At 38.3% G+C, this 22,428-nt stretch overlaps 1 protein-coding gene across 3 annotated transcripts in view; it reads left to right on the top strand.

Annotated features, from left to right (window-relative positions):
• The window catches only part of CDH20 (cadherin 20), a 215,236-nt gene that overhangs the window by 101,253 nt on the left and 91,555 nt on the right, over positions 1–22,428 (top strand). The gene's annotated exons all lie outside the window — the stretch shown is intronic.

Genomic DNA, 22,428 nt, shown 5'->3' with positions numbered 1-22,428 from the left:
TGGACAAACATGAATAGGAAGCTGGCCCTTGCAAAGAATACACAGTCCCGCTGGGGAAAGCAGCAGGGATGTTATTATCGTAGGATGAGGGATAGGTAGGACAAGAAATCCCATACATGCTAGTCAATGTCCCCATTCACACACACCTCCTACACCAGCCCTAAGCAACCACTGCTCTACCTTCTGTATCCATAGACTGGCCTATTCTGGACACTTACATAGATAGAATCATATAATATGTGGTCTTTTGTGTGGCATCTTTCACTTAACATAATGTTTTCAAGGTTCACCTGTGTCGTAGCATGTATCAGCACTTCACGCCGTCTTATTGCTGAATAACATTCCATTGTATGGATATATAACATTTTGTTTTTCCCATCATCAGCTGACCAACAGTTGAGTAGGTTTCCACCTTTTGGCTATTATGAACATTCATGTACAGGTTTTTGGGTGGACACAGGTTTTAAATTCTGAAAATATGCCTAGGAGTAGAATTTTGGGGGTATCTGACAATTCTATGTTTAACCTTTTGAAGAAATACATGTTCATTTCCAAAGCAGTTGTGCCATTTCCCATCCTCCTCCCCACCCCCCCCCCCACCCCCAGCAATGTATGGGGAGTTCTAATCTCTCCATATCCTCACCAATGCTTGTTATTGCCTGTCTTTTTTATTCTAGACTTTCTGGTAGGTCTCAAGTGCTATCTATCTCATTGTTTTGATTTGCATTTACAAATGAGTGATGAAGTTTAATTTTAGACACTTTGAATGTAAGACATCTAGAAAACTTCCGGGAATGCAGCTTTAAGTTTGGTAGAAAGTCTAAATTGAGGAGAGATGTTGTATTTACTCTTGGAAGTCATCAGTGCAATAATGTAAAAGAAAGCATTTTTATTTGTGGGATTCAGGCACTGTAGTATTAGGTGGAAACTATCTGGGATATGGGATTTTCCCAAGACTTACAAATGGTACCACAATGGGTAACTACTTACTCTACTCACACCCAAGACTAGTCTTGGCTAAACAAACTAGGCTTTTCCTGTTTTGCGTTAGGTTTAGAGGCTTTCTGATGGTGGGGGCAGGCTGCATGCCTAGGGGTTAAAAGCTCAGCTTATGGGATCTAAATCCAGACTTACACATCACATAGCTGCATGACTGAGAGACATTTTACTTCACCTCTCTAAGACCGTTTCCTTTGCTGTAACTGAGGAATACACATCTGTACCTACATCCTAAGGCCACTGTGAGGAATTAAAAAAAAAAAAAAATGGAACAGTGGCATGGAGCACCTGGGGGGCTCAGCTAGTTAAGTGTCTGCCTTTAGCTCGGGTCATGATACCAGGGTCCTGGGATTGAGCCCCGTATTGGACTCCCTGCTCAGCGCAGAGCCTGCTTTTTCCTCTACACTTCTCCCCTGCTTGTGATCTCTTTCTCTCTCAAATAAATAAATAAAATCTTTATTAAAAATAAAAAGGACCTAGCACATAGTAGGCATCCAAACAATGATTGAATGCATGCATGCAAGAATGAATCAGTGAATAAAATGGAATAAATTAATTAATGAAAAGTACTCAGCACAGGATCCTGCACTTAGTAAATGTTCAACAGTTACTCTTACAACTCCATACAAGCAAGCAATAAAGATTAATGCGCAGCAAGGGCAAACATTCCTTTGCTACCATTATCCTCTGACCAGAACAAAACATGAATGGTAGATGTCTTTATATGTTCGGCCCAGCTGGCAGGTGGCTCCCTGTGGGCCTGTCAGACAGGAAGAATTCATGTCCACAGTCACTCAGCTCTTTCAGCCGAGTAAACGTGATTTGTGAGCCGCCATGCTCATCATCCTCTTCCATCAGGCCATTTATGGCCCTTACAATTTCACTCTTGATGAGAATGCGTAAAATATTATTGGCCCTGTGTGCTTACTGTATAATATACGGAACTTACAATAGACATTATTAAATATTGTTAAATGAAGAGCTGAATAGGCACAGTAAAATGCATGTTGGAAAGATTCGTTAACCCCGCTGATGCCACAGACAGTATCTGCAATATTTCTCTGATATCTCCTTGCACAGAAATCATCGTTAGCTGGTTCAAAGTGGCCATGCAGAAAGGAAGTTCTGGGCCAGGAGCACTGGCCCTGGGGTCAGGAGCCTGGGGTCACTCCCGGCTCTGGCATTCACATTACCTAGGGCAAACTACTTTACTTCTCTAGACCTCCATCTCCTCTATAAAATGAGATGCTGGACAGTACAGTTTCTAGATTCCTTTTAGCTCTGGCATTCCTGAACTCCTCAGAAATATTCAGTGTAGAACTCACTTTTACTACTCTCTTCTCCCTTCAGCAAATTCTCTACTCATTTCACCCACACTAGGTTTTGGGGCAGGGTTGATGAAACATTAAACACAGAGAGCCTCAGGTTAGAACTGTCTAAACTGCTTCCACTTGGCACACACGCTCCAACCGAGCCCAGGAGACCTAAGCAGTAGGGTGAAGAGCGGTGGAGAACTGAGAATGAATATTCTGAAGCTGGACAGTCACATCAGTGGCATCTCAACAGGAGCATTTCAGCTTTCTGAAACATTCAAACCTGCTTATGCCTCTTTCATCTTCCCAGTGTGCTGGTCTCTGCACTACCACTCCACCCCGAGTGCCCTTTTGCCTGTATCTCTTGCTTTCTTTCCCCTGGACTCTGTCAACACAGATTGCTCCCAAGGGAACAACACATTTCTTCCCTGGCATCGTATGTGCTCAGATATGAGGATGGAGACAGGAAAGAGAGAGGAGCTGTTTCAACAAAGACAGGTGAGGTGGAGAAGAATTCTGCAGAGGGCCAAGCAAACGTGCTCCTGAGAGAGGGACTTCAATACATTTGATACAGGGAGAGGTCATCTTTAAAAGACATATCCACAGGGCAAACCAACCAAAAATATGTACTGTGCTTCAAGTTTTTCTTGCAGTATGTTATTTCAAATCAATTTTTCTGATAAACACTTGTAGATACTGAGGTACTGGTATATATTCATTTTTAACAAAGAAAAGGTGTGACTTTTTGTGACTGTCACACTTCCTAAATAATAAAGTGGCAGTGTTCAAGGGAAGACCTATCAAAGAAAGAAGCAATGTTAACAATCAACACAAAAAAACAATATCTAGATTCTAAAGCTTTCAGAGAAGAGTGTGACATACTTTATATAATACAGGTGACATACCATATATAATAGGGCATTTAGACACTTTTCTGCATGGCCTATTATGTACAAGGTAGAGTACTACATTTCTATAATAAAATAAAATTATTCTCTCGTTTAGTTGTTTCAACTCATTTTACAGCTCAAACTAAACACCATTTTTATACTGCTCTTTCCTATTTCTCCAACACTGTAAACCCAAGGGAACCTTACTAAAAGGGAAGTAGACAAAGTTATAAAACCAAGTGAAGAAATATCACAGAACCCCCAAATGCAGTGAGCATAAAGAGGAGCTGATAGGTGAGCTGAACAAAAATATAAGAACATTTTTGGCATATGCCTTTTCCAAATAATGGATGTTTCAAGAAGAAGACAGTAATTCCATATTCATCCCAGCATATTCACTGCCACAAGTCTTTCATAAGCTATTTTGGCTTTTTCTGCAACAAACTCTTTATTGCACTAATGAGTTTCATCAAGTATTTCAGAAAACAGTTTCCCTCATTTTGCCTTCTCAATAGTTCTCCCTGTGGTCAAATATGCTCCCTGGCTCTTCATTTCTTTCCTGGAATATGATTACACATCATTCTCTTGACATCTGACTTTGCTGGGCCTCTAGCAACCTAGGTAAACTCCACACTGCTCCACTGACTTCTGGCTTGGCCATGTGACTTCCTTTACCCAGTAGAATATTAGAGGGCATGATGTGAACAAAGACTTTACATTCGTCGCATGTTTTAGCTCAACTCTTGTGTTTCTGCCATCTGTCATGAGAAAACCATATTCAGGCCAGCCCTTGACCCTAGAATGAGGGACACATGGAACAGTCCTGAATCCTACCCTCAGCCTGAAGGAGCCAAACTCAAATCTGTGAGGGGAAATAAAAACAAAAAAGAAATATTGTAAACCATTAAGAATTGGGAGTTGTTTGTTATACAGCTTTACTATGGCCAAAGCTGACTATGCATACCCTCTGGGTCACTCTTCCATTGCCACAATCATACCCTATAAGAAAACAACACAAACACATAAAACAAAACCCACTTATTGTCATTCCTAAGACTAACATCAGCTGCGTGGCTCCAGCCTCGGCTGGTTCAATGAAATTTACTCATGCATCTGTAATCTGTAGTCAGCTTCAAGCCAGCTAAGAACCTTTTCTGATCTTGGCTAGACTCTTCGGCATATCTGGGAGCTTGGCTGCACAGATAGGCTTTACTCAGCTCTGCCCCACAAGGCCTCTCACCCTCCAACAGACCAGGCTTGTTCTCATAGTACAGTTGAGTTTGGGGAGAGAGAGAAAGCTTATAAGGCCTAGCCTTTGAACTTCTGCGTGAGGCCACTGTCACTTCTCTGCTTTCTACTGAACAAAGCAGAACATAAGGTCACCCAATTCCAAGTAGAGGGAGACAACTACACCTCTTTTTTTTTTTTAAGATTTTATTTATTTATTTATTCATGAGAGGCACAGAAAGAGAGAGAAGGGGGGGGAGGGCAGAGGGAGAAGCAGGCTCCATGCAGGGAGCCTGACATGGGACTCCATCTCAAGTCTCCAGGATCAGGCCCTGGGCTGAATGCGGTGCTAAACCGCTGAGCCACCCCTGGTTGCCCTAAACCTCTTAATGGGCAGAGCTACAGTCACATTACAGAAATTATGGATGCAGGGAAGGATGGAACTTAAGAAAGAACCAAATTAAGGGCTGAGGCTCATTCAGGTACAATCTGTCATTTTTATTAGGTGAACCAAGTAAGCAATAAATATAAACTTTGTACACAGTGTTCAAGAAATTACACTGAAGTCCGTGAGACAAAGAAACACTGAATGGTCATGCTGACAGCAATGGGACATAGTACCTTCTGTAAAGCCACCTTCTTTTAGGTAGTTAATTGCACCCAACTTTGATTCCACCTTTATTTTGTGTCTCTTTGACATTCCTGTATTCTGTTTCTATCAAAGAATATTTTACATTTAGTGAAAATGCCTTATTTTTCACTTCTACATTTATGTTCTTTTCATATTCTCTCACCTGCCTTGCTTAAAATTTTAAGTTCAACTGGCTTTAGACTGAAGAAGTGATGACCCCAGCATCCTATCTTTCTCAGCTCAGGAGCCATAAAATTTTACGCTATTTTATACTAAGTAAATAAATAAAAACAAAACAAAATGCAAACAAAACTCAGCACTGAGCAAAGGGCTGGTCATGTGGTCATGGGAATTTGCCAGGCAGGGTTTCTGTTTTAGAACATCACAGTGGTTTCCAGAACTTTACCCAAGTCTGGCTAACTGAAGACTTACTCAAAACCAAGTATTATGCATCACAAATACTCTCTTATAATTCTCAATTTCAATTAGTGTATTTCATATGGCACAAGAAAATATATTCAAGGCTTTAAATCAATGAAAACCTGGCATCAAGAAATCTGACTAGAACTGGAGACTAGTGTGTGCTTTCAGAGAAGTCAGATCAAAAACCATTTTGTAAAATTTGTAAGGATTAGAGGGAGCAGTGAAATGAGAATCTTTGTAACAAGAAGATCATTGAACCATTAGAAAACCAAAAGGCAGTTTCTAAAGCAGGACTTTGATATAACCTCCTCTCTCGGGAAGGTTAATGGTAATTCATCTCTGAGCAGTTAGCAGTGGTACACAGGGCTGGGCCTCTGAGACACCCTCTTACCCCTCGCTGGTTTGCTCTCAGGTCTATAGATTTAATAGCTCCCCAGGTTCCTAAAAAAAACAGTGCCTGACAGATTGGCACTGGGGCTTTGCTGTGCATGAAAAAATTTACACATATTCACTTTCCCTCAATTCTTCCTCTCCCAATCTCATCACTCAGCAGGTTCAACACAAAGTTTGAGTGATTTTATGATGAAGAGGATACAAGACTCCATGAATGGATGGAAGAATAAAGGAAAGAAAAGGAGGAGCATTCTTAATCACAACCCAATCCAGTCCTTCTCCCTCCTGGGGCCGAGTTACAATCATGCTTGTTCAGTGACCCCCCACGATTCTTATAGGGTGTCGAATCAAATGCCTCTAAGGGCCAATAGGCAACATAAATAAACAAAGTGGGCAAAATGGGTCCCTTGGGTTCCCTGAATGTACATGCCCAGTATAAAAGGGATAGTCACTTCTCAGTTCCATCAAATGTTGCTGTGTAGGAATATGGGACCATGAGGCTTCAGATGTCGAAGGAATGCAAAACAAAGGTGTGACTAAGAGGTGTTGGAAATGTAGAATTTTATGCAGAATCTTTCCACTTAAAATGTTGACAACAATAACAACAAAAAATGTTGACAACAGTGTGCAGACCAGGTACAGGAACATGGTTCCCTAATTTGCAATTTACGCTTAAGAGCAAGCTACTCAAAGTGTGGCCCACAGACCTGTCTACAAATTATTTGTTCCCAATCTGTGACAAGATAGGAATCCAACATTAGAATGCAAATCCAGTAAATCACTTAGAAAACCATATAGTTCAGCTGAGATTTTTCTTTATAGGGGACACAAAGCACTGATCTCTATTCTGGCACAACAAGCTTCTTATCTCATTGCAGGTGGCATTTTGGGTATCATTACTCTCTGGAGAAACTTTCAGGGACCTTCATTACGGTGCTGTCTCAGAGACTTGAACAGACCCATACCTTGGCTCCTTGAAACCCAGTACCATGTATGGGATAGAAAGGAGAAAGAAGAGAGAAGAATTCTAGTAGGGTCTGGGAAGTTGCTTGTGGATGGTCCAAGATTAAGTCAGGGAAGTAAGACCGGCTTGTACTCCAATGGATCTGAGTGTACAGTATGGACAGGCAGGATGGCAGTCAGCATTCCAGGCCACTTAGGCTTTCCTTTCTCTCTCTCTCTCTCTCTTTGAGATTGTATTTGAGAGAAAGAGAGGTTGTATGCCAGTGGGGGGAGGGGCAGAGGGAAAGCATCTCAAGCCAATGCTACACTGAGTGTGGAGCCCGACACAAGGCTCAATCTCATGACCCTGAGATCATGACCTGAGCTGAAACCAAGAGCTGGATGCTTAACCAACTCAGGGACCCAGGCTCCCCTTCCCATTAATATACCCAACACCTGCACTTACTTAGGCACATAAGAGTTCTGTGCAGGTAGCTAATTAAGATATATTGTATGTCATGGATGTTCTTTCTACTAGGACAGGTCTATTTGTTTGTTGTCTATCTTCTCACCACTGCCACTCCACCACAGATTACAAGTTCCAGGAATATAGGGGGTCTAGACCAGTGGCTAGTACATAGTAGATACTCAGTAAATACCAAACGAATAAATGATATTATAGCAAAGGTATAGAAGACAGATGAATACATCATGCTAATTAGATAGGTAAAATAATTTTTAAAAAATGTTTCCAGAGGCTGACATATACCTTTCTCAGGAGCTGTTAAGTATACCTTGTTACTATGTCCAGGCCAAAAGAGATGTTCAATAGCCATTAACTATGGAATGGGACATGTTCAAAGGGCAAGATTCCTGAAAAGACTTAAGTCAATAGACATGGGAAGACTTTGGGATGCAGGTTCCCAGATATTGAGTTAGTAAATTACTGATTGATAATCTTTTGAGGAAAGAATAACTTCCCATTTAAGAAAGTTTGAGAGAGATTCAGCCCAAAGGTGGAGGATCTCAAGTCCTATGCAAGCTGAAGTGTGTGGCTAATACGAGAGACAAGAACACAGAGCTATGGCCATGAGTTGTCTGTTGAATGATGGAGAGACTTAAATCTCCCCCTTTTTTACTGAAATTCTTAAAAACTAATCCTGCTTATCAACCATATTACTTTCCTTTCAGTCTCTCCATCTTACTTGTCCCCTCAGAACTTCAGATCCATTGTGGTGGAGTTTTGTGGCCTTTTCTAGTATTTAGAAACTCATTATTTTTTTCTAATCTTCTAAGCCTATTTCCTCCTATTCTCAGTACTAGAAGAAAGAGGATGTTCTAAATGCTTTTTTGAAGTCTTTATCTTACTCTCATCATTCAAAAGTTTCTTCTATTGAAACTTATACTACTTATTAATATCATCCTTCCCGAAATTTCATTACTGTCTCTACTAGAACCTTCCTTCAACTGCATGCAAGGCTTCAGTGCTTGTGTCAGAATTTTCTAGTCTGCCCTACTCTGGCCAGTAGTCATAAATTCAGGGATAGCATACTAATTATCACATTTATAATTAGTATATTACTACTTGTTGAGTACCTACCAGGTGCCAGTCAGTTACTATGCAATTGCTAATCTGTTGTACACAGATTCTAATTTCCATCAACCCTGGAAGGCAGGCTTCATCCTCCTCTTACACAAGAAGAATGCATGATTCAGAGAACTTCCATAACTTGCCCAAAAGCCCACACATTTAGTTAGCAATGGAACCAGAAGATAAACACAAATATAACTGATGCCACAGCCCAAGCTCCTCCCAGGCTTCCCTAACAATAAACAGAGCTGCCATTTGTCAATGGCAATCGCGTAACAGCTACTGACTTTATACCAATTGTTCCTAAATCGCACAGTAATCCCTGAGGTCCAAATCATCTCCACTTTAAAGATAGGACAAATGGAGCTCAGAAATGGTAATCAAAGATCTGAACTCAGATCATCCCATGTCCAACAACTTTGCTCTTTGCATAGACCACACTGATACACAGAAACATCTCTGTTGATGACCTTGCTAAAACCCTACTCCTCTTTTCTGTAGCTGCATACAAACCACCAGCTTTAGTGACTTAAAACATAATAATCATACATTTTCCTCACAAATCCACAATCTGGACAGGTATCAACAGGATGAGGCTCCTCTCTGTGCCACATGGCATCAGCCTGGATGGTTCAACCAAAGGCTTGAGGATTGGCTTCTGGGAGGGTTCCTTCCAGGACTGCCAGAGTACAGCTGGATTTAGCTGGGAGCTCAGCCCAGGCTGAGAGTTGGTTCACAATATAAGTGCCTCTCCCTGTAGATCCTTCTATGTGACCTGGGTCCTCAGAGCATAGTAAATGGGTTCCAAAAGCAAGCATCTCTCAAGAGAGCCAGATGGAAGTTACACTGCCTTTTATGACCTGGCTTCACAGGCTACACAGCATCACTTCCACTGCATCGTTAGAAGCCAGTCACTGAGACCAGCCCATATTTTAAGGGAAGTGTATTCAATCACACCTCTTATGAGAAGAATATCAGAGAATATGCACACATTTTAAAACCACCATACACACTGCCCCATACTCTCTTACCCAATTTAATCTCTGTTCTGCTAACCCAGCCACGAAAATAATGCACTTGAACCACCTCAGCATCACTGAGGAAAGCATCAAACACAAGACTTTGACCATAGGGCTCACCTTCTTCAAGTGTCTCCTGCTCTCTCCTCTCTCTCTCTCTTACTAAGTTACTGCTCCTGAACTTCACCAGAACTCTAACCCCTTTCTCCACATTTTTCAAGTCCTTCATCTCTCAGCTTGGGCTCCATAGTCAGGAATTTCACTGCTGCCCCTTCTAGCATTTTAGAATTTTTCACATCCCCTTCATTATCTATATCCTTTCCATCACCTTGTCATCTGTCTTCCTTTCCCACAATTCCTCTCAAGTTATTTTCTCAGAAGTTACCGATTCTCCTAATTCTTCTAATTACTTTCTCCCTTCTCTCATTTTCCTTCCTATTTCTGCATCACCAGACATGGCTGTCTACACTGTCTTTAAGTTTTTCCCTTTTTCATGTCCTGGGCTATGTTTGTCCTTGCCTCAATTCATTTCAGTTTAACAGAGGAGCCCAAAACTAACAGGAAGGCCAGTCCTAAAAGCAGAATGAAGGGTAAGCATATGATGAATGATAGCACAGCAAAGCAAGCTGCCATATGTGTAAACCAAGGGATTGTGTTATCCTCACAAGAGGCATGAGACTGAGGTTAAGAAGTACTACAATAGCCAGGATTTGCAAGTCTGCACAGAGTATCTGCCCCAACCATTGTGATCATGATCAGGGAAGAGTTCCATCTTCAGGAAGAATGCACAGTAGCTCTAAGCTTTTCTTGAGCCATGGACCTTTTAAATTATCTATTGAAAGCTTTAAATGTTACCTTTAGAATAAAAATATCTGCAGAAAAAAAAATCTACAGAGACACACAAATGTTTCAATAAGGAGGCTTAGTGTGTTCATATGGAGCATATAAGATTTATTGATTTTGAGGTACCCATGGGACTCCAAAGTGGAGTTATACTAGGAAAAAGTTGGACATAGAGTTACATGCTCAGGAAAGAAATTCAAACTAAACTAGAGATTTTAGAGACAATAATTACAGGCTAGTTAATGCTACTGGGTGCAGTTTCTAACCCCTAGAACATAAATACAGTAGATTGACATGTATGTTAAGGGTAGACACCTGGGAAACAATAGAGGGTCAGGAGAAAGTGGAACACGGAAGAGACTGGTGAGGAGCAGCCAGTAAGTTGAGGGAAAAATCTACAGAGAGTGGTTTCACAGATGTCAGAGAATTTCAAAAGGAAATGGGTTTGTAATATTCAGTAAATATTCATTAACTGCCTTTGTCTTATGGGTTGAAGATGCAGCAATAAAAAAGTTGAGCAAAGTCCACAACCTATGGGGTGAACAGACATTTAATTAGTCATTATAAGTGTGATGAACTAAACCAACAGTTCTCTTTTGGGAAGAGATATTTAAATGTAAGTTCACGTCGTGACTCTAGTTCCTGTTCTGTTTCCCTACACAGCCAGTCTGAAGGCACCTTACCAACCCTCCCAGGTACATGAGCCTCCCTGTTCATCCCAGTAACATTGTGCCACCTCAGCTTATACCTGCCACCGCAACATATGTCCCGAGCAGCCGATTGCCACCCGTGTGAGTACGTTCTCGGAGTCCTCTGGTACTCTAGACCTGACAAGGGCTCCATGCTCGTTTACATCCAGGCTCCACTGTTTACCAACTACATAACCCTGAGCAAGGACTTAACCTCTTCTATGAACCTCAGTTTTCTTACCTGTAAACTGAAGATGATGCTAACTTCCTCCTCTTGAGATCACAGGGCATTAAATCAGATAATGTAAAGCACAGAACACAATGCTTGGCTGAATCCTCATTAAATATCAAAACAAAAAAAGGAAAAAGAAGACTAAAGATGTACTTAGCATAATCCAACCTCCCTTGATTTAGAGAGGTAATTACAGAAAGCCCAGTCCTCCCCCATCACGACATGTAAGGGAAAATAACAGGAGACCATGTATTTTGGAATAGGTGTGAGAACCTTCCTTGTCTTTCAAATACGAGAGAGAGGTCAAATCATATAAGCTTGAAAAGTGTCCGCCAACTGGGCAAGAACACCTTGGGTGAGTTTCAAAAGCCATTTCAATTGATTGGGGAAGGTAAAGCCAGATACTGCTAAATCGCAAAGTGAATGAGAAGTGAGAAAGTGAAAGTTATATAAACTTCCAAGGAAGTGGGGCCATAGCAGGCATGGGGAACTGGGCACTGTTTAATTTTAATTAGCTTGTACTCCTCTACAATCACCTGAACCTTCTCTGAATAGAGACGAATTGGTCTTCTCGGCCTTATTTGAACAAAATCTCATTTGTTTTCTCTCAAATATGGAACAAGTTAAGGTTGTTTTAAATATTCATCTTCTTCTAGTTACCAGCTCTCTCTCATCTCTGTCCTGCCAAGTGATGACATCTCTGTATCAGGAGTGGCTCAATATCTCCCTTTCTAGAGGTGTTTAAGAAATGGATAGGCATTGTTGCCAAAAGGATTAAACTTTGGTTTAAACTAGGTGACCTCTGAAGTCCCTTTCCCAACAGCACAAGTCAACGCTCTTTGAGCTCCTCTATCTAAAATCAATTCTAAGCAGCTCTCCCAATCTCTTCGCTGAGAAAGGACTAATATATTCTTACACCGCATTCCATTTCTGATGGTATCAGATGTGCACCCTGATGCCAGGTACTTGGAGAGGCCACTGATGGCTTTCAATTCCACTGCCCCATTTATATTTTGCTTTCAGTGCCAAAAAAGTCAAGAGGACCATATTCACATAGCACTTTTCTCATTAAAGCCAAACATGAGCCTGAACCCCCCACCTTTACCACTCAAACCAATAACGACCTCATTTAATTCCAGCACCGAACAATGTCTTTCACTTAAAATTAATGTCTTGTCCACATAAAATTGAAATACAGAATGCAGCCTTCCTGATGATAAGTAGAAAGCATAAAGGTGACTTTTAAGGAGATAAATTTATTCTGTCAGGGATGGAATAAAAACCTTTTGCTATTCACCTGTGACTTGAACACTCCTAAGCAATGAGTTCTTCCCTTATTTGTAACTAAATATGATCTGTCACTCAGCCTTCCCTTGCTGTCATGTGTTAAATTAAAATATATCATTAATATATACATCGCTTCTGATCCTCACATGGTTAATGGCTCTCTACTAAAAGACCAGGGAGTGTGTTGGCATCCGATAGCCAGGCATGCCGAATAATATACCATACAAATGGATAGGTGGTAGGGAACATGGTCTTTAAATTACTTAAAATAGCATAATTGTATCACCTCCATTTACAGAGAAAATCAAGCAAGGCAGTGCAAATTGTCTTGAGTTAATGGAATAATAAAGAATTCTAATGATCCAATAGAGATTTCTGGAAATAAAATCATGTAGAAATATTTGTGTTGTTTAATATGACAGCTCAGATTTTAAAACAGGAAAATATGTTAGATAATTGAACACAGAAGAGGTGTTTTCTCCAATGAGTCAAAATCAAGAATTTTGCATTCAACCCTCCATTATCTTGTTTCTAGATATGAAATGAGACTAATTTATGATATCAATTTATTTATAATTTATAAATTATATTGGCCATTCTCTCAAAGAAAACTTAGCTCAGGCTGTGTTTTTGTTGTATTACTGCCAGTGTAGATGTACTTACATTTGGTGAATACTTACTAGGTGCCAACTATTTTATTTAATCCCCACAACAAACCTTCGGAATTTATTTTAGCATCATCATCATCATCTTTTTTCAGATTGGGAAACCAAACAACATAACATCTTAGTAATTGGCTCAAAATCACCAGTAGTAGAGAGCATGGATTAGAATACAGTTGATTCTGCTTCTCAATAAGGAAAATAAGACTCAGAATAGACAACCATCTCAAAGTCAGAAGTGAAATCAAAAATCCAAAGCCCTCTTTTAAAAAAAAAATTTTATTATGGGGATACTGAAATAGACACTCAACTAAAGAAAATGGTATTATGAACCAGAACAAAAAAAACAAGACTTTTATTTCCAAATCTACAATTCTAGTTTTCCTAGAACATGTTTCATCTATGAGATAGAAATATTTATAGAAGTATTTATCTCAGAAATTTTTAATAGAAAAAATTTCAATGCTATTTTAATTTTAAAGGTAATACATGTTCAGTATAAAACCATTCATTGAAAAAGACAAGAAATAACAATTGTTGGAGAAGATGTGGAGAAAAAGGAACCCTTGTGCACTGTTGGTGGAATGCAAACTGGTACAGACATCATAGAAAATAGTATGGAGGTTGCTCAAAAAATTAAAAATAGAGTTATCATATGATCCAATAATTCCACTACTATTTACCCAAAGAATACAAAAACACTAATTCAAAAAGATATATGCACCCCTATGTTTAGTACAGCATTATTTCCAATAGCCAAAATTGGCAATTTTACAATGGCCAAGTGTCCATCAAAAATTGGCAATTTTACAATAGCCAAGTGTCCATCAGTAGATGAATGGATCAAAAGATGTGAGCTATATATACATACACATGCACACAATAGAATATTACTCAGCCATAAGAAAGAATGAAATCTTGCCATCTGCAATAACATGGATATATCTGGCGGGTAAAATGATAAGTGAAATAAGTCAGACAGAGAAAGGCAAATACCATATGATTTCGCTCATATATAGAATTTAAGAAACAAATCAAACAACAGAAAAAAAGAGACCAAAAAAAATGGACTCTTAAATATTGAGAACAGATTAGTGGTTGCCACAGGGGAGGTCTGTGGGGGTGAGTGAAACAGATAAAGAGCATCAAAAGTACACTTATTATGATGAGCCCTAAATAATGTATGGAATTGTTGAATCATTATACTGTACACCTGAAAGTAATATAATACAGTAGGTTAATTGTGAATCAATGAAATAAGTAAAACAAAAAAGATTAAAAAGACAAAAAACATTCATTCAGAATAGAAAGGTCTGCCTAATAGCTTGTGCAATTCCTTCTAGATTTTCTCTACTCATACATACACATGTATAGAAATATAATTATTTTTTACAAGATGGAATCATACTATGTGTACTCTTAAAACCTACTAATTTTGCTCTTTAAATGTACAATGGACATATTTCCATTTAATAAACATTTATCTATAGCTTCATTCTTAATGTTTACATTGTGTTCTATTATATCAATGAACCATCATTTACTTAACCAATCCTTTGTTAATGAATATTTATGTTTTTTCAGGGTTTTGTTACCATAAAAACATTGTGGCAAATTTCCTATCTTATATATCTTTCTATGTTTGTAAAATTAATTCTTAGAAGTTCCTGGCACATAATAGGTTCTCAATAAATTTGCTGAATTAATGGATGAATGAACAGTAAAATGGCTTGGACAAAGAATTGGTAAATCTTATTGCTATGTATGGCTAAATTACCTTCTAGAAAGCAATGAATCCATCTTCTGTTATTTACATTTTGTTGTTTTAACTTTGTTTATGGTTTAAATATTTAAGGAATTTTCAAATCTTCTACTTTGTGGTTCTGTCTTAGGGACAGTGATGTGTGGGAGTGAGATTCCAGTATCTTGTGAAAGCCAAATGGTGAATTTTCAGAAATTTTGAGAACCAGCTATAAAATGTAGCCATTATTTTAAAATGTTAACTTACAATTAAATAACTTATGTTTAAAACAGAGGTAATACTGCATTACTTCTTAATTATTTTTCTATGTTTTACTATTATCTACACTCTCAAAATCAGTTATGAGTAAGTATCGTATTGTCAACCAAGAAAAGAGGCAGAACTGAAATCAAACAAAAGTATTCATTTAGGGTCTCAGAATTATAATTGAGGGAGCATAGATTTAGGTAGCACTAAGTAGACTAGGAAGCAAAAGTTGGGGGTTTTTTAAAACAAAAGGGAATGCTTATACATGTTGTTTACAAAGAACTTTGGTTGGTGTTGGCGGCAGAAAACTAATCTTGGCTAAAAATAATTGGTTGCTACAACTATCACTAAGCAAAAGCCTGTTACTGTGACAAGTTGCAGATGTTCCTACAGAGTCCTTGGATGTTTGGCCCAGTTCACATGATTTCACTCAATGGGGACGTGCATAAAGCCCACCTCCTACAGGTCTCTCAGCTCCATTTTAAAAGCCCTTGACATGAGTGACTTCATTTATTTCATGTTTCACAATATCTGGAGGATGGAAATAATAGAGTGATATGCTACTCCGATCTCTTTCCAACTCCATGTTCAGTGACTTTATGTTGGTAGCTTGAAATTGGTCATGGTAGGAGTATTTACCTTGGAAATCAGTAGGTGCTATAAATCAGGACTTCATTTACTGTTGAAGCTGGAAGAGTTTTTAGTTTAATTAAAAATTTATATGAGGGTGAGAAGAAGTTTAACAATAAGCCTTATATCAGATTTAATGGCAATAAATCTACTGGGAAAAGAGCAGACTGAGACACAGCTCCCTATGTCAAATCACAGCTGAATACGCCTACAGATTTAAAGTTAAAAAAAAAAATCAAGAAAAGCATTATGAGAAAAACAATTGACTACATGAAATTATATTTACAATAAGAAGAATTGTGAACTTTTAAGTTGCAAGTTGTGTGCTATGCATCTTTTATATTAGTAAAATCTATAATAAATACATGTACATACATACAATACTTTTTTCAAAGAGTTGGTTGTTAAACATTTAATGGCACATTACTTTTAGGGTCATATACTGAGAAGTTTTCCCTTTATAAAAACTGAAATACCACGTGTACTTTATTTTAACCTTCTACATGCAGTCAGCTATCTCTGAAATTTGTGTTGTTTCATTGATCTTTCTGTATTTATGACCTTGGTAATGATTGAATCATACCTTTAAAATGCATTTAGACTATGTTGTATACCTGAAACTAATATGGTATTGTACGTTAACTAAGCTTCAATAAAAAATTATAAAATATATAAAATGCATTAGGTATCTGGAAAGGCAAATACACTCATGACTTTCCCCACCCCTGTCCATATACCAGATGGACTTTAAAAAACTCTTTCCAACAGTACACCAGTGACATTTCCTTTCATTCAGCTCTTATTTTATATTCATTGTTAGAATCTTATCATTTGCTTCGTATATACCCTATACATTTCTAGTCTTCATAACTCTACATATTTTATATCTTTGGTGTTTATGTACTTCATACATGGGATTTTTAATATTTTTGAAATTATCACATGAGCACTGAGTAATGTATAGAGTTATTGAATCACTATATTGTACACTTGAAACTAATATAACACCATATGTTAATTATACATACATGGAAATAAAATATATATGGAAATGAGAAAAATTATTTATCATAGATGTTATACTACTAGTTAGAATGATTTCAAAACTCTTTCTTGAAAGGGGCACCTGGGTGGCTCAGTGGTTGAGCATCTGCCTTTGGCACAGGTCGTGATCCTGGGGTCCTGGGATCAAGTCCCACATGGGGCCCCCTCACAGGGAGGCTGCTTCTCCCTCTGCCTATGTCTCTGCCTCTCTCTCTGTGTCTCTCATGAATAAATTTTAAAAATCTTAAAAGAAAGAAAAAAAAACCTCTTCCATGAAAAACCAAGTTTAAAAGAATAGCTGCAAACCAATTCTAACAGGACGATGGCTGGGTCCTTGTTCAGTTTTTACCATCCTCCCGGTAATTCTCAATTTTTTCCACCTAGAAACTGGTTATGGTTATTTTCTTTAAAATTCCTTTCCTAGAGAAAGAAAAGTATGAGTTGTTAGAAGGAGAGTTCTAGAATGCCAGCATTAAAGCATGAAATGTTTTATCAGTACCAGGAATGGCCATATACAAACAAGTACAAATATGCCATCTCTAATAATTATCCTTTCTATACTGTAGAATATGAAAATAATATTAGCATTACAAACATACTAGCACTTGAATTTCTTGTATTTTTTTCTTCTACTTAACATGTTTCCCTCTTGGCTGTGACTAAAAGGCAGCACAAAGCCAAGTTTATGTCTTAACAGTTTCTTCGTTAAGATGCACACCCGATTTTACATTCTCCTTCCCTCTCCCTTTTGGTAATAGTGCCCTAATAATACATGAATATCTACTGATTTAAAAATTCAAACAAAAAAAAATTTCAGGAAGTGGTAGAAACATTTCCCCTCTTTAATATCTGGCTATGTCTAATTTTAAATTATTTTTTTTATTCTGAGATAAATACAGCTTCACATAAAGTTGTAGGAAATAATTCAGAGAGACCCTGTGTACCACTTAGCATCTCCACCATCATCCCCCATGGTAACTTCTTTTAATGATAGCACAAGATCACAAGCAGGGTATTGATATTGATACAAAGTACAGACATTTTCCATCATCAAGACCATTCCTTATGTTGCTCACTTAGAGCACATCCACTTAATCTCCTGCCTCTACCCATTCCTTAACCCCCGACAACCATTAGTCCAATCTCCAGGTCTATAATTTTGGCATTTCAAGAATGCTGTATTAACTGACTCATACAGTGTATAACCTTTTGGATTGGCTTTTTTTCACTCAGCATAATTCTCTGGAGATTCATCCACAGTACTGCATATATCAATGGTTGCATATATTATTGCTGAGTGGTATGCCATGATATAGATGTGTCAGTTTGTTTAACCACTCACCCACTGAAGGACATCTAGGTTGTTTCCATTTAGGAATTATTATGAATAAAGCCACTACAAACATTCATGGTCCTGGGTACAGCACCAGGACCATTTGCCAATCACATTATATTCAAATAACCATCCTGTAGAATCTCATATTTTATCTGTTCTTTTATTATAAGCCACCTCAAATCATCTTATAAACAGTCCAGGTAGACACGTCAATCCCACCAGAACTGTATTAACTCCATACTATGTGAACGCTGTACCAGAAGCATAAACAGCATCATCAGGGTTTGTGGGTCTCTATGTGTTAAGGCGTTGGCTGGGCAAATATAGAGGGATCATTTTCATGGTGCCTTGAAAAAGGTTCAGGTGTGTGATAAAAGAACTGAGTACTAACCCCGGCCCTGTAACTGAACTGGGGGAAGTCATTTAAACCACAGAGGACTTGCTTTCAATGCCAATGAAATCAGGAATATGGACTAAATAAATAACATGGCTTCTAAGGTTGTTTCCAGGTCCTAGTTCTATTATTTCCATTAGAAAAGTATGAGAATTTCACCAAAAGGTATGATCTGAGAAACATCATGCAAATCCAAACTGATGGGCCTTCTACAAAATACCTAAGCAGTACTCTTCAAAAAGTGTCAGTATCGTGAAAACCAAAGGAAGCTCAGGAAACTGTCACAGATTGAAGGAGACTAAAGAGACATGATAATTAAATGCAATGTAGGATCCAGGATTAAATCCTGGAATAGAAAATGGACATTAGTGGAAAAATTGGGGAAACCTAAATAAAGTCTGTAGTTAATTAAAAAGTATGATTGATGGGTAAAAGTTTTAATAGGACAGTTCGCAAGATAAAGGTTCTGGAGGCATTAATGAAATTATTTTTTGGAAAAGAGGTCAACTCTTCTTTTTAAATGTGAATATGCATATTTAAATAATCTTATAATGACACAGCTTTTGAGTAATTTATTCCATGTTTTGGGTTTCTTCGATATGCTTAATTATAAAATCAATGGACGGTTACATTATACTATTAATATTCTTTTGGCCATATTATCATCTTCTAGGAGATTCTACAAGTATATAATTAGTTGTCAAACGTGGGAATGTGGTTATGAGAACTTGAGTTAGACAAGCAAACAAATCAACCAACCCCAAAATGTTACCTTTAAGAACAAAACTCATATTTCTGTGCTAAATGGCATCAAAAAGATGCCATTTAATTTTATTCTTAATTTTATCTCAAATTAGCATTTGTTACATAACTTGTGCAGTTAATATCATCTCAATGATGAGCATTCCTTAGAGTTTTTAATGAATTACTGAAAATGTTTAAACAGACTGACATGAGTTTAAATGCTGGACCCCTCTTTGCTATAAATTACCCCGCAGAGTTCTAAAAAACGAACTACTACGACCCTATCATTTATTAAGCTTTCAGCTTGGATTGGCCCCATTCCACACTAAGTTGCTAACCTCGATCCTCTATGTATGTATGTATGTATGTATGTATGGCGATACATAGTTCATGTAGTTCCTCTCATTTGCTCCAAGGTGGGTGTGGGATCTGAGTGGCTGTAAAATAATAAATTTTAGTGCATTCAATGATAGTAGGCTCAAACTTCTTCTTCCCTTCTTTCAGGTCATCAAATGTAAAGGATGAGTTGGCCTGGGTATTCTATGTTCTCCATAGGATTTATGGAATACCTCTCTGAAGTTTTCCCAGATCTAGTATTGTCTTTATTTGTTATTCATGGGTAATACCACTAGATGAAGAAAAAAAAATACCACTAGATGATGCACTTTTCCTATTTGGTAGGTAAGACCTGCAAACCAAATCTCTTTAATGCTTAAAAGACTCCTAATCTACTTTAATAGAGTCGCTTTTATGTTTCAAATATAAAAGCTTTTCATGTCTAACAGAATTATGTAATTATATAACACTTAAAAAACAAAAACCAGGTTCAGAAGAACATGGCTTGAAAGCAAGACAATTTTAGCCACAGGTTTTGGGTAGGAGACATTTTACAATGGAAACAGTCTATCTTTAAAAAAAAGAGCCCTTTGAGGAGCACCTGGGTGGCTCAGTCAGTTAAACATCTCACTCTTGATTTTAGCTCAGGTCATGATCTCAGGGTGGTGAGATCAAGCCCCACATCAGACTCTGTGCTCAGTGGGGAGTCTGTTGCTCTGTCTCCTTCTCCCTCTGCCCCTCTCCCAGCGTGCCTAACTAAATAAAATCTTTTTTAAATTTTTTTATTAAATTTTTTTAATTTAAAAAGACCCCTTAAAAAATAAAAAAATAAAAAAAATAAAAAGACCCCTTAATAAAGCCATTTTTGGCAGAACATCTTCCAATCACAGATTCTCCCAAACAGATCCTTGCTCTCCCTGAAACTCTGTTCTTGCTTCCACTGTAGAACATCAGTCTTGTCTGCGAAGCATTCCCAGAATCTAAAAAGAGGTGGCGACCTCTGATTATCCACTGATGCTTCGGCAGTTGCCTAACCATGGCTTACTGAAATAAGCAGTGGCTGTGAATCCAGAAAACCTGGTCTGAATAGCTTAGTCTAGCATTAATAATTATAATGATAGCTAGCATTTATCCAGCATTTAAAAAGAGTTTTGTCAGACACTCGTCTAAGTGTTCGCTGTACTATTCTATTTAAGCTTGACAAGAATCTTGAAAGTCAGGTATTCTTATTATCCTCCCATTTTGACAGAAGAGGAAATTATGGCACAGAAAGGTTAAATTACTTGCCCAAGATATCATAGTGGCAGGGCTACGCCACGTTCAGCCACTATGAATATTACTACTCATATCCTTCCTCACGAGGTCACTTTCCCTAGGCAATTAAATTCCAGTCTGTTTCCTTATCTGCCTTTTCATTAGATGGCCTCAGAATTAATGCCCGTACCATCTACTTCACAGACTAGTTGGAAAGATCAAATATGATGGCAAAGCAATGTGTTTGGGTTTTTCTTTTCTTATTTGGGGCTGTTACAAAAAATACTGAATACTGAATGCAGAATATATAACCTATGTGGCAAGATCTTAACTATTTGGATGGAAGTGGAGTTCTTTCTAGAGCTAAATGAACACTGAAAACATGAAGCGGAGCTCCCACTGCAGGGCAATCTATTGCCGTTTCCTGGTCAACCTCACATTGCTGCCTCTCCTCTGTCTAACATTTTAAAATGCAGATCCTCCAATGAACAATCTGGGTTCTCAGTCAACTCTTTTTGTGAGCAAAGAAACTAGACTCCCTTCAAACGCTTGTACAAAAAACACACATAGTGCATAACACAAGTGTTTAAACAAACACAACAGAATGCCTTTCGGCTCTGCCTCTTTGCATCTTCTCTCCGTGTCTGTTTCTCTTTCCCTCTGTCAGCCCTGTTGTTGGTATCAGATCCTCTCCACCTAGCTGCCTTCCCATGCTCTAAAATCTCCTTCCTTTGTCATCCACACTCCCCCACGCTCTTAGTTTACTGTTATTATATTGAGCCAACATATTACCTATTATTTACTCTATTTCAGAATAGGCTTTTCCTTAGGTAAGAAGAATAGTGAAATATTCTAAATATCCATTTCAAAAAGAATTCCAAAATACCTTAGGTTGTCAATGATTTATTTAGCCCTCAATTCTGATTTATTAGGTCCATTCCCACAATATTTGGGGATGAGGGGGACCAGGAAAGTAGCCCATCAGAGACATCTTGGAAATTATCTTTCCACATGACGCCTACCAAAGCCCCCTCCCTTTCAGAGCAAAGCATCTGGGTCTGAACTCTGCCAGATGAGAGGCAAAAAATTGTTCTCCACAAACCTCTTTGATTCTGCATACATCAATAGAGCCGCCCTCGGGCTTGAAGAATCAGGCTGAGAGGCTCATGATGTCTGTAACCTGTGATTCCTTCAGGATCCGAACAGAAGCGAAAGGGCCCATATGCAGTAACTTAACTTGAAGGTAGACTGTGCATAAGCATCTGAGACCCGAAGTCAGCCCTGCAATGGTATGTGAATTAATGAAGCCAAATTAGCCTGGGATTTGTGTTTGTTGTGTGGGAAGGTGATGGCAGAGCAAATCTTCCAAATTTAAGTATATTTTATGTTAATTGCATAAAGTAGCATAGATTTGTTGCTTTAAATCTCATCCACTGGGAGCTGGAATTGGGCTTGTTGATTTCTTTTATTATCCACTAAAATGACTCCAGTCCTTGTTTGTATTTACTTGAGAAGCACAGATCTATTTCAGAATTGCTTTA

Source organism: Canis lupus, chromosome 1, assembly GCF_048164855.1.
Source record: "Canis lupus baileyi chromosome 1, mCanLup2.hap1, whole genome shotgun sequence".
Classification (NCBI taxonomy): domain Eukaryota; kingdom Metazoa; phylum Chordata; class Mammalia; order Carnivora; family Canidae; genus Canis; species Canis lupus.
The sequence above is the reverse complement of the archived record's forward strand: the minus strand, read 5'-3'. Positions and strand labels throughout refer to the sequence as shown.